General features: G+C 39.9%; 1 protein-coding gene and 1 pseudogene across 1 annotated transcript in view; one reads left to right on the forward strand and one right to left on the reverse strand.

Moving 5' to 3' along the window:
- Inpp5a (inositol polyphosphate-5-phosphatase A) overlaps positions 1 to 12566 on the forward strand; it is a 241932-nt gene that overhangs the window by 65236 nt on the left and 164130 nt on the right.
- Positions 6684 to 10732, reverse strand: LOC100729319 (RING finger protein 141-like; annotated as a pseudogene).

The raw sequence follows: 12566 nt of genomic DNA on the forward strand, positions 1-12566 counted from the left end.
AGGTGTTGGTGCACATGTGCACTTGGTTGTATTTTGATGTTGAAGGGTCAAGTGACAGAACTGTAGGGTGTCTCAGTGCTTATGGAGTTGTCTTACTTCCCTTTTACACCCGGCAATCTTGGGAGACCAATTCACATATGGTTGCATAAAGTGGGCTTGTTTAGCAGGGCCTCAGGGCACCCACCTCACTCACTCTGCAGGTGCAAAGAATGGTTTACACCCAGATTTGCCTCAATGTGGATATGGTGGCCTGTTGTTTAAATTTTTATGTTTAATGGGGTTAGAGTTGAGGTAGATACTAGGATATCAGATTATAATTTCAGTTGTGAATTTCAAGAAATTATGCTTTTCCTCACATCTTTAGAAATGCATCAGGAAAGGTAGATACGGGTTAATGTGCGAGGTGGAGATAGTTTTATATGAAGATTTTTAAAGAAATATATTAACATCTTGATCACACTGGTATTGTAGTATGTGTCCTCATACTGTGTTATTTTAGCGTCTTGTCATTTTGGTGTGTGTTATAGGGTTGCTGTATGTTTAGTGATCCTGAGCTTTATTGAGTGGGCTTAGGATTTTCTTTGTCTTATTTGGATTGAGCAATGGGACCTTTATTGCTGGGCTTGGAAAAACTTTTTTCCCCCGATGACTAAGAATAAAATACAATAATGTATATAAATCAACTCCTCAGATATTCCTATCCACAGCACATGCTAGTATTGGCTGTGTTTACTAGGTCTAGGAACTCCCCCCTTTTTTTTCTAATATAGAATATGTGTAACAAAATTTCAGTTTATCGTTTCTTCATTGAATGGCTTTGGCATCCTTTTCAAAATCAAATCAATATGTATGAAGGTTTATCCTTGGGCTGGCTCTCCATTCTGTTCAGTCAGAAGCCTTTTGGTGGAGTCTTTTGGGTCTTCTAAATAGAGTATCATGTCATCTGCAAAAAACAATAGTTTAATGTCTTTCTTTTCTATCTTTATTCCTTTTATCTCTTTCTCTTGTCTAATTGCCCCAGCTAAAGTTTCTAGGACTATGTGGAATAAGAGTAGAGACAGTGGATATCCTTGTCTTGTTCTTGATTTTAGAGTGAAAGCTTTCAGTTTTTGTCCATTTAGTATGAGGAATGAATTTGGAAGTATTGCTTCCTGTTCAATTTCATTGAAGAGTTTAAGAATTAGTGTTGTTAGTTCTTCTCTAAATTTCTTATGGAATTCAGCAGTGAATCCGTTAGGGCTTGGGCTTTTCTTTACTGATAGGTTTTTTTTTTTTTTTCAATTTTATTTAAGGAGAAAAAAAAAGCAGAGAAAGGGTACAAGCCATACAGATTTACAGAAAAAAATAAACAGTAGGAAATCACTAGTTAATGGATACATATTGTCATCTTAGAAATAATTGTTCAAGTCACAAAGTTAAACTTGTAAAGTGGACATTCCAACAGTGAGACTGCAAACAGTTCTGTTCAATGATTCAATAAAACTCAGTGATATCATTTTCTATCTTATACACTTAAACATACATACAGTTATATCATTTAGAGCACTTTCTTTTCCTCTCTTTTGTACAATGACAATTACACATTTTGGGTTTTGTTACTCCCACAGTTCTCACTACTTTTTTGGAAGGGAGTAGAACCAAATGTGACATAACAGAACAGAGTCAATCAAATCAAAAGGGTGGACATAATAGATAATGTAAAAGCATAATACAAGGTGATCAATAATGGTTACCATAATGCCTCCCGCTATCTCTAATAGAATTGCCTATATCATCAGTTATAATAAAATTGAACAAAACAGTAAAGAACAAAACCAACAAAACCAAAACATTGGAGACATTGTAGGTCTTCAAAAGTAGATAAAAGTCATGGAGAATGGGCGTCATAATGAATCTCTCTATCTTCACAGCTGTTGCCTAAACTTTCGAACCTGGTACTATCAAGCAAAGCAGAATAGGGGGATATCAGTCAAAAACAAGATGGTGAGAGTAATACAGGGCTTTAAATCAAGATAATGGAAAGTCAAAGTGGGTTGCTATAATATATCCTGCTATTTTTATTTATTTTTCCCTTAATTAAAAGGATAAAAATAAAAAAGTAAATAATGGAGTGGAGATTGAGATAAAAGAGGGCATAACAGCAAAACAGCGCAGATCAAAACGTAACCATTTAAGCAGAATAGTGTTTCACCACACGATAATCCTGACATAAAAGTAGTTACCATATTGTCTCTTTCCTTGAAATCCTTGAGTACAACTTCGTATATTGTAGCATTAAATATATCAAAACAATGTAAAACCATTTAAGAGAATGACAGCATTATAGGGTATTTAGAATCAACTAACAGAAAATGAACAATGGTTTCTGTATAATCTCCTTGTCTTTAAAAGTTTTTGCTTATACTATCGTACATAATAAAATCCAATAAGATACAACCTGTTTAGACCAATGGAGACAGAAGAACAAAAGTTTGATGAGACTTCAAAACAAAATGATACTAAATCAGTATTACCTATTAAGGCGTCATTTTCTCCAAAATAGCTGTTCCTATCATCCATTCTTCTCTGCCTCATTTCTGTTGAGCTCTTTTTCTGTCATTAGTTGTCAGTTTGTCTTCTTCATTTTGTTCTCTGCTTCATTCATTGTGGCCTCCCCGCCACTATTTCTGGATTCTTTGTATTTTTCTTTTTTAGAATATCCTGCAAAACTCTCTGTAGAGTTGAATTGGTGGTTGCAGATTCCCCCAGTTCCTTTTTATTCTGGAAGCACCTTGTTTTTCCATCAATTTCCAGGGACAGTTGTGCAGGATATCTCAATCTTGGCTGGAGATTATTATCTTTCAAAGCTTAAATTATTTTCCCCCACACTCTTCGTGATTTGATGGTTTGTGCAGAGAAGTCTGCTGTAATTCTGATGGGTGCTCCCTCGTAAGTGGTCTGTTTCTTGTCTCTGACAGCTTTTAATATTCTGTTCTTGTATTGAATTTCTGGAATTTTAATTATTATATGCCTGGGGGTTGCTCTGTTTGGGTTGTAGGTAGCTGGGGTCCTGTATGCCTCAGACATCTGAGTATCTTTACCTTTTGCTAAATTAGGAAAATTCTCCTGGATTATTTCTGTGAGTAGTTTTTGTAGTTCATTTGTTTGTGTCCCTACTTCTTCTTTTATGTTCTTAATTCTTAAGTTATGGATCCTCTTATCATCTTCTTGTCTTTGTATTATTGCTGTTTGTTTCTTTGTTACTTTTAAGAAGTTTTTCATTTCATTCTCCCGTATTACAAATCTGCCCTCCAGTTCAGATAGTCTGTCCTTAGTTTCTTTCAAGCTGTTATGCCAGTTTTCGACAGAGTTTTTAGTTTCCTGGTAGTCCCTTTGAACCTGCTTCACGTATTCTATGCTTTCTCTATTTTCTCCATCAAACAATTGTCCCCTCTTTTTCTGTTCTTCCATTCCACCATCTGTTTTTTCTTGGGTGGTGCTTAGCATTTCTCTAACTATTCTGCTTACTTCTAGCTTCAGGTCATTGATAACTTCATTCCTGAACTGATCTATGAGGCTCTCTAGATGGCGCTTTATGTCTGTTGGTACGGTGTCTGCTATTACCTGTTTCTCAGGATTGGGGGCCGAGGAGCCTTTCTTGTTGCTGCCCCTTCCCATATTCTTTGTTCCTTATATATGCAAGCTTATATAGGAGGCCCAGCTTCCCTTCCTGTTAGCCACAGCCTGATCGAATTGCACCGGCTAGGTGTTCCCGCCCACCGCAGCACACCAGGAAGTTGCAGATCAGGCAGCCTACACGGGGGCAACCCCTCCAGGCCACCCTCAGGGTCTGGGATCTGGGTTGGGCTAGCCTACTGGGTCTGCCAGCAGTGTCACGTAGGCTAGGCACTTCTTACCAATCCCGCTTGAGAGGGGGATATGTGGCTGAAGTCGCCACAGTGTCCTGCTCCCGCAAGTCTGCCCAGTCCCAGAATGTCCTCTGCTGGAGTCAAACTGTGGTAGAGTGTCAGTTTCTCTCACTCATCTCACCACAAGTCAGTGCATGGCTCCCCGCCCATCCCGCTCTCAATTCCGTTCACTGATTCCCGTTCTCAGAGCTTCCACGTGTCTCTCTCCTTGCCGAGCTGATGTAGACGCAGCCGCCGCGCAGCGGGAAACCCAAATCCAGGCTTCCAATGGCGCGGGCTCCAGCCTTCACACTGAGGCCTTTCTGTTCCTGTTTTAGCACCAGGACTGCATCCCAAGTTGGCCTCTCTCAGCCCAGTTCGTTCCTGGGTCAGCAGAGCATATCTCCACCTGCTTATGACTCCTTACTCCGCACCATTCCTGAATTATGAGCCGAGTCTTTCAGAGAGCCTCCGTAACTGCTGTTATCTGTCCGCCATGTTCTCCCGGAAGTCTACTGATAGGTTTTTAATTATGTCTTCAATTTCATTGATCGATACTGGGTTATTTAGGATTTTTATATCTTCTTGAATTTGATAATTCATCTTTGGTAATTCATATATATTTAGGAATCTGTCCATTTCTTCTGTATTTTCCATCTTGTTAGAATACAAGTTTTCAAAGTAGGTATAGTGGATTTCTGCAGGGTCTGTTGTGATTTTATCCTTTTCATTCCTAATTATGTGGCTTTGAGTCTTTTCTTTCCTTTTTTTGGATAAGGTTGGCGAAGGGTTTATCAGTTTTATTTAGTCTTTCAAAGAACCAACTTTTTGATTCATTGATTCTTTGTATTTTTTAATATCTCTTAATCTTTTTTTAAAAATTTCTGCTCTGATCTTTATAATTTCCTCCCTTGGCTTTTGGTTTAGCCTGTTCTTTTCCTAGAAGTGTCAGGTTCAACATTAAGTTGTTTATATGTGGTTGCTCTGTTTTCCTGATATGGGTATTTATTGCTATAAATTTTCCTCTTACGACTGCTTTCATTGTGTCCCACAAGTTCCGTTATGTTGTATTGTCATTTTCGTTCAGCTGTAAAAACTGTTTAATTTCTTCTTTAATTTCATCTGTGACCATTGGTTGTTCAGTAGGATGCTGTTTAATTTCCATGTGTTTATGAAGTTCTTATGATTTCCTTTGGCATGGATTTCCAGTTTCATTGTACTGTGATCTGATAATATGCATGAGATAATTTCAGTTCTTTCATATTTACTTAAGCATGTTCTATGAGCCAGTATATGGTGTAGTTTGGAGAATGTTCCATGTGCAACTGAGAAGGTATATTCTGATGTTGTAGGGTGTATTCTGATGTTGAAGGTATATTCTGATGTTGTAGGGTGGAACATTGTGTAGACATCTACTAAGACCATTGGTTCAAAAGTTTGATTTAGTTTTAATATTTCATTATTGATTTGTTTTGTCTAGTTGATCTGTCTTTTTGTGACAGTGGAGTATTGAGATCTCCCAATTCAATCATATTAGGGCTTATTTGATTTTTCATGTCCGTTAGTAGTTGTTTTATATAGTTGATGCACGGGTATTCGTTGCATATATATTTGATTGTTATCTCTTCTTCTTGGATTGTTCCCTTTACAACGATGTAATGACCTTTGTTTCTTTTAATCAGTCTTGGCTTGAAATTCACTTTCTCTGCAAATTGAATAGCTATCCCTGCTTTTTTCTGTGTTCCTGTCACAGGGAGTATTGTTTTCCATTCTTTGACTTTTATTCTATGAATTTCTTTTATAATTACATGTGTTTCTTGTATGCAGTGTATTGTTGGATCTTGTCTTTTGATCCACTCTGCCAGTCTGTATCTTTTGACTGGTGAATTGAGATCATTAACATTGATGGTTATAACTGATATGTATTGACTTATCGGTGTCATGTTATTTTCCTTTTGCTGGCTCTCCTGCCCACTTTTTTTTCTCTCCTTCTAGTTATTTGTCTTCCCTGATGGATTCCCTCTGGAGCTGTAGTCCTTATTTTCTCTTTGTAGAATGTCCTTCAAAACATTTTGAAGTGCTGGTTTGGTAGTCATAAATTTCCTCAGATGTTCTTTGTCATGGAAATATCTTTTCCATCAGTTTTGGAAGATAGTTTTTGTGAGGTACACCAATCTGGGTTGAAAGTTTTTCTCCTTTAGAACTTTAAGTACTTCACTTCAAGCTCTCCTTGACTTGGGAGTTTGTGCTGAGAAGTCAGCTGTAATTCTGATAGGCTTTCTTTTATATATAATTTGTTTCTTTCCTGTAGCAGCTTTTAGGATTCTGTTCTTGTGTTGAATTTCTGGAGTCTTGACTATGATACGTCTGTCTATAGATTTTTTTTGATCATTACTAATTGGAGTTCTATACGCCTCATTTATAAGTATGTCAAAATCCTTTTCTCTACCAGGAAAGTTTTCTTTCTTTTTTTCCCCTATGAATGAAAGACATGGAAAGTTTAATTAAAAATGGGACACATTATCAGAATAGCAAAAATAAGAGGATCAGATTTTTATGTCTGTGTCAAAAGATACCTCTGTTCTTCCTCCATGACCAGAACATATTTGTAGCCCACAATAACAGAAGAAGCTCTTCCTCTCAAAGTCTTGGCCTGTGGGGCTGGCCTGCCTCATCAGCCATGTTAAGAATATAGTTAGCCATGTCATCTACTGTGGGTACATCTGACACTACCTGAGATTCATTTGTTCCAGTCATCTGTAGGCAACAAATGGGGCAGTTTCTGTGTTGATCACTTCATTTATCAATATATTTCTGGCAAAAGTTATGAGCACAAGCTGGTTGAGGTCAGCTAATCCATCTATGCAGATAAACACTCTTCCTGTTGGTCAGCTGCTTCACCCTTCTCTTCCAAAGGCTAGCCTGACAAGACATTACAGAGGATGAGTTTTCCTCAGGTTCTTCAGAGGTGGCTCTCTGAGTTAACACTCCTGCTGCTTGACTTGTCATGTCTTTATAAAGCTGATTCATGATCTGTGATGCTCCTATAATACCACTGCTTTTGTTAATCTTGGTACAGACCACTTGTATGACCACTTTCCAAAAGCAGAGGAATCAGAACCAGGTTGTACCTCAGACAGTGTTTCTCCTGCCCATCAGCCACTTTAGCCATTACATCGAGTTCAGCTACTTTTCCAAGAAATTCTTCGTAAGTTAAGGAGCTGCTTTCTTGAATTATGTAACATGTTTTGCTACTTTTCTGGTAACTTGTTAATAACCAGTTGTGTCTGATATGAAATTTGCTGTCCCTTGATGAAAAGATATGTTCTAGAATTCAGAAAGTGTTGCTTCACATAATTTCACAGGTTCAAGGCATCGTGGTTTCTGCTGTAGCAATGCTGCTTCATCAGCTGCTCAGGATGCTGCCAGAAGTGGTTAGGAAGGCGACACTATCCTGCCTCGGTACCAGGAAAGTTTTCTGCCATGATGTCTGTGAGCGCTTTTTTAACGTCGTTTGTGGTATCTCCTGCTTGTTCTTTGACTCCAGTCAAACTTAAGTTATTCTCGTTTGTCTCATCTAGCAGCTGCTGGATTGATTTCTCAAGGTCTCTTGCTATTTTTGAGAAATCTTCCTTTTGCTGCTCACTAACTGCAAGCCTGTCTTCAACATCTGAGATCCTGTCCTTGCAATTTGCTTCAAATGTTTTCAGTGGAGTTTCTATTCTCCTGAATGTCTGCTTGAATCTGCTTTATTGATTTCATTTCTTTCTTATGCTGAACTTGCATAATTTGTTTAAGCTTATCTATTTTTTTTGTCTGCATCTGCTCTAACATTGCTAAGCACTGTGTATATTTTGGTAATTTTGTAGTTATCTGAGAAATTATTTCTGATTTCATTTTTTCCAGAGACTCATTTAATTGCTTTGTTTCTATTCAGAGAGACCTGGTGGGGGGCTTTTGGATTGTCCTACCTCGTTGCCCCCTGGATTTGCCTTGGGTGAACTGGCTGTCTGAAGTTGCATTTTGCTTAATTGTCTCCTCATTTTCTTTTCTCTCTTTTTTAAGTTTAATTTCTTGGGTGATGCTTATAAGTTGCCTATGGTGGGTTGCTACATTGGTGGTATTTAGGACCCGTTAGGTGATGATTACTTCTCTGAGATATCTTCCAGGTGTAGCTGGTTTTTGGGTTTTGAGTCTGTTGTAAGATTTTACCTCTAAGGTTTGTTGGAGATGAGAAGTTGTTGCTTGTTTGGCTTACTCCCTGGTTCTTTGGTACTGTGTCACCGTATTTTCAGTGACCCTTAGTTAATCTCAGTCATGGATTATCAGGACCAACAGCTGTTTAGAACAGTTATGTCAGTTTTCACTATAAGTGGTATCAATAATATCAAACACAGCCTAGAAAACAACAAACTGAGCTAATCCTTAATTTGCAACTTAACCATATGAACTAGATTTGTGATTATACAACAAAATGTAAAACAAACCAGATAATTATATGCAGTATGTAAGTCCCTAATGTGTCAATTTTACCCTTAGGGTTCAAATTTAAAATGGATTAAGGAGAAAATAGAGAAGTGGAAGAAGAGAAAGAGATTAGAAGTAAGGTTGGAGGACAAAGGGGGATCATGCCAACTTGGGGAAACTGATGTAGAAGACTGGAAGAAAAGAGAGATGGAAGAGATAAAAAAAAGAACAGAACCAAACCCACAAAGAGGTTAGGAACCACTTTCACACTCATAAACAGTGAAGGAGAAAGAGAAAAGAAAAAACGAAACAAAACTAAACAAAACAAACAAAAAATGAAAATGAATAAGAAAAACAAGTAGTCCACTTCCAAGATTCTCTCTTCACTAGTGGACAGCCTGTGGAGACAGAGTTCCAGATCGTGCCACTCTATCCCAGCAAGCCAGCAGTTGCTTTACAGTGTAGTAGTAGATAACATCAGCAGGCCTGCCCTGAGACGAGACTCGGTTGGACTCACTGCAGTCCAGGCAGTTTCCACAGGTCTGCACCCAGCTAGGAGCGGCTAGAGGAAGCCGGCAACAGTTCTGTGTTACAGGCTTATCTGGCCTGACTGCAAAATGGCTCCCGGCTAGTCATGCTCTCCCACAGGAGGACTGAGCCCTCTGCACTGACCACCAGCCAGTGCAGTCCTCCAGATCTACCACTCCCCTCCACTGCTGCATCTTTGTGCAGAGGCCTCTGGGGTCACCAGCCATCACTGTTACTGTGACCTTGCGTTCCCGGGTTCCAATAGCTCTTGCACAGTGAGTCCGGCTCTGGGCAAAGGTGCTGCCAGCTACCACCGTCCTTTTGAAGTTTTTCTTTTTTACTCTCTGTGGGCTTCAATCCATACTTCAAATTCTTCCTGGGCCCAGGGGACCCACTCTCTTCCTCCTTGTCTTCCTCACCCTGCTGTATTAAAGCATTTGGATGGTGACTCTCAGAGAGGCTGTTTTCTCTGCGCTTACCACTCTGCCATCTTCCTCCAAGTGCTGCATTTATTTGTAATATTTATCTTTTGATGTTATTTTAAGTAGAATTGTTTTCCACTTTGGATTTTTTTGTTGTTAATGGTCAGGTATATCACTGATTTCTATGTGATTTTATGTCTTACCGCTTTGTTGAATATGTTTTTTTGCAAGAGTTCTTTTTGTATGTATATGATTTCTAGAGTTTTATACATTGAAGATTACATCTGTTTACTTTCTTCTTAAGTTTGGATGCCTTTTATTTCTTTTCCTTGCTTGATTGATCTGGAGGGGACACTTGGCATTGTGTTGAACAGAGATGAGTATGCATGTCTTTGCCTTGCTGTGGTCATAAAGAGCTCTCAGTTTTTCTCTGTTATTGTGACATTTGCTGTGGGTGGTTTGGGTTTTGAGTGTTAAAATTATAGGCATTTCAACCAGGCTCTTTCTTTGCTTTTCTAGCTAAAAGGACATCCCCCTGCCACCACATATCTGAGAACAGCTATTGGTTATATTTCTTTTGATTCATTTGTGATTTCAAGTTTGATGCTTCCTGAATTCATCTGGAGTTTCTTTGTGGAATAAAGAAAGTATCTAACATAGCATCTTGAAAGTAAATATTTAACTAGTTGGGCAGTATTCTTTAACAGTTACTGCCTTTCCCCACTGTGAGATGCCTTGTTGCCTCCTTCCAGCTTCTTTGCCTCCTGTGGTCATGGATGAGGAGACTGGTCTTCTGGGGAGAGCTGTCATCAGGGTGCCCATCTGATGTTTTTTTCTTTGGTTGCATGTTCTCTGTTAGAGTTGTGTAACAAATATGTTAAAAAGTTAATCTCAGCTTTTAACATGTTTACCCTAGAGTGCAATGACTTAAGAAAGATCTTTTTTTCCTTCGCTTAAAAGAGTAAGAAAAGCACAAATCACCTTAAATCCTATCTCCTCCCAAAGAATCACTGTTTACATGCAGTGACTGTCAGTACAAACTAGGAGGCTAGAGAGAGAAGACTGGCTAGCCTGACACCTGCCACTCTCAGCTTGAAGGGTTAAATTTCAATTCTGCTTGAATTGCCAGAGGGAAGAGGCACTGAACTGAAACTGAAGGCACTACTGAATCTGAGATAAACATTTATGGTACAGGAAAGATAGCTCTAAGATTCAAGGGTGAAACACTTAAAAAGTTTAAGAATGTAGAGCTTAAAACTACATTTTAATTTTAGACTGTGTTAGTGGGTCCCTGACCTGCCTTGAAAAACAACTATTGTCATGCAGCCTCATACCTCCTGATCTGGTGGTGCCTGTCATTTATATCTACCAGGCTGTCTAGCTAGCTAGCTCAGTCACATACTCATATTTCTCCATGGCTAGCTCCATGTTGTGTTATGGAATTATTTGTTCTTTGTTTTGGGGTTCGCCTTGCTGTCCTTCCTTCCTTCCTTCCTTCCTTCCTTCCTTCCTTCTCTGTTTGTGCATTCCTGCCCTGTACCATCAGCATAATTTTAGACCCTTTCTGTGGCAGCATGTTCTTCTTTTGTGGCTGCACTTTTGAGGTATGATATTGGACCTTGTTTTTTATTGCATCATTTTTGGAAAATCCTTCACTCCTGTCCCTTGTTATTCTATTAGGTTCCAGGGGCAGAGACTTCTTGTTCTCTCTTTGGCTGTCTTTGCTCCAAACTCAATGGTGGTCGAACAAGTTATTATTGATATCACTCACATACACCGTAGTTTGTGGGGGTAGAAAGGAAATGTGCTGTTCCTGGGGATAGTCCCCAGGCAAAGGCGAGGAAGGAAGATGATGAAACTTGCCCACTCATGATGGGAGCGACATAGGATCGATTTTCTAGGCCAAGGAGACTCAGTAACCAAGGGACAACCAACCTTTAGAGGAGATGGTCTTTGGTTAGGCCAGCAGCATGGGGTTGTTTGAGAATCTGAAGAGGTAAAGTGCAGAGGCCTTGAGCAAGAGAGTAAAGCAAGGGTGGCAAGAGGGTCAGGAGGTTAGGCCCTGTGACCTTGCAGGTCTGGAGGGCTTTTGTCCTTTACTGATAGGGACAAAGCACCAAAGGGTGGATGGGCTATTGTTCCTCGAAGGTCATTCTGGTTGAAGCAAGGATGGAAGGGATGAGGGAGACACAGGGAGACTCCATTGGTGAAAAGGATAGAGTACCTTAGATATGCTCATAGGCGACTGGGAGGGTGGTGAGACATAAGTGGTATGCACGTGTTCTGATGGTAGAGGAACAGGACATGGTGATGGTTTTCACACTGGCTAAGAGACATGGACCAGTCTCAGTCTTTGCAGGCAGAAGAGTGGGGTCAACACTATGGAGCTGGTGGGTCCTGTGAGGGGGACGGGTGTGTGTGGAAATGAGTGTGTAAGAGTGTGAGCATGTCAGAGTGAGTGCAACAGTGAGTAGATCTAGGAGTGTGTGACTGTATGAGAATGAACAGGTGAGAGGATGAGCTTGTGTTGTGTGTTCCTTTATGAATGTGAGCAAGTGTAAACCTCCTCTCAGAGCTAAGTTCTGTCTTTGTCATATATCCAAGTGCACACATGCACAAATGTTTATCTGCTCTGTTGTAGTCAGGTGTTGCAAGGAGAACAATTACACATAGGACACATAATTTATAGTATTATTTATAAGGATCACCCAGGGCGTCAGATATGAAGAAGGTGCAGGAAATCTATCCATAACACTAAAGAACAAGAAAATCCAGCCAAGAGCATGGATTCCATGGCAATGACCTGCATGAGTTCAACTCAAAACCCAGAGAGCCCATGATAATGATCCATGCAAGTCTGTCCCACGGATCTGTGCAAAGGTCAGCGCTGGAAGCTAGAAAGTCTAGCTGGAAGCTAGAAAGCCAGTGGGATGAAGGATAGGTGCCAGTAGTTTGAGAGTTCTATGCTGGAACCAGGAAGCAGTGCTCAAAACGAGAACCAGGGCTCCCCTGAAAAGTACCACAACCATCCTCAGCAACAGGGAGGTCCCAGGTTCCTTCGGTAATGAAAACAGTGGAGTACATATCAGGAAGCTAGCATGACAGACTTCTCCTGGAGATTAAACAGCACACACCTTTCCTTCTTGAGCCAGAAAGCGATACTCAAGGTAAGGACCAAAGCTGCCCTAAAATGAACTGCAGCCATTCTCAGCAACAAGGTCCTGAGCTTCTTCAATGATAACAGCTGAGTTCATATCAGGGG

Source organism: Cavia porcellus, unplaced genomic scaffold, assembly GCF_034190915.1.
Source record: "Cavia porcellus strain 051 isolate PalLab524CR breed Dunkin Hartley unplaced genomic scaffold, mCavPor4.1 scaffold_2, whole genome shotgun sequence".
Lineage (NCBI taxonomy): Eukaryota > Metazoa > Chordata > Mammalia > Rodentia > Caviidae > Cavia > Cavia porcellus.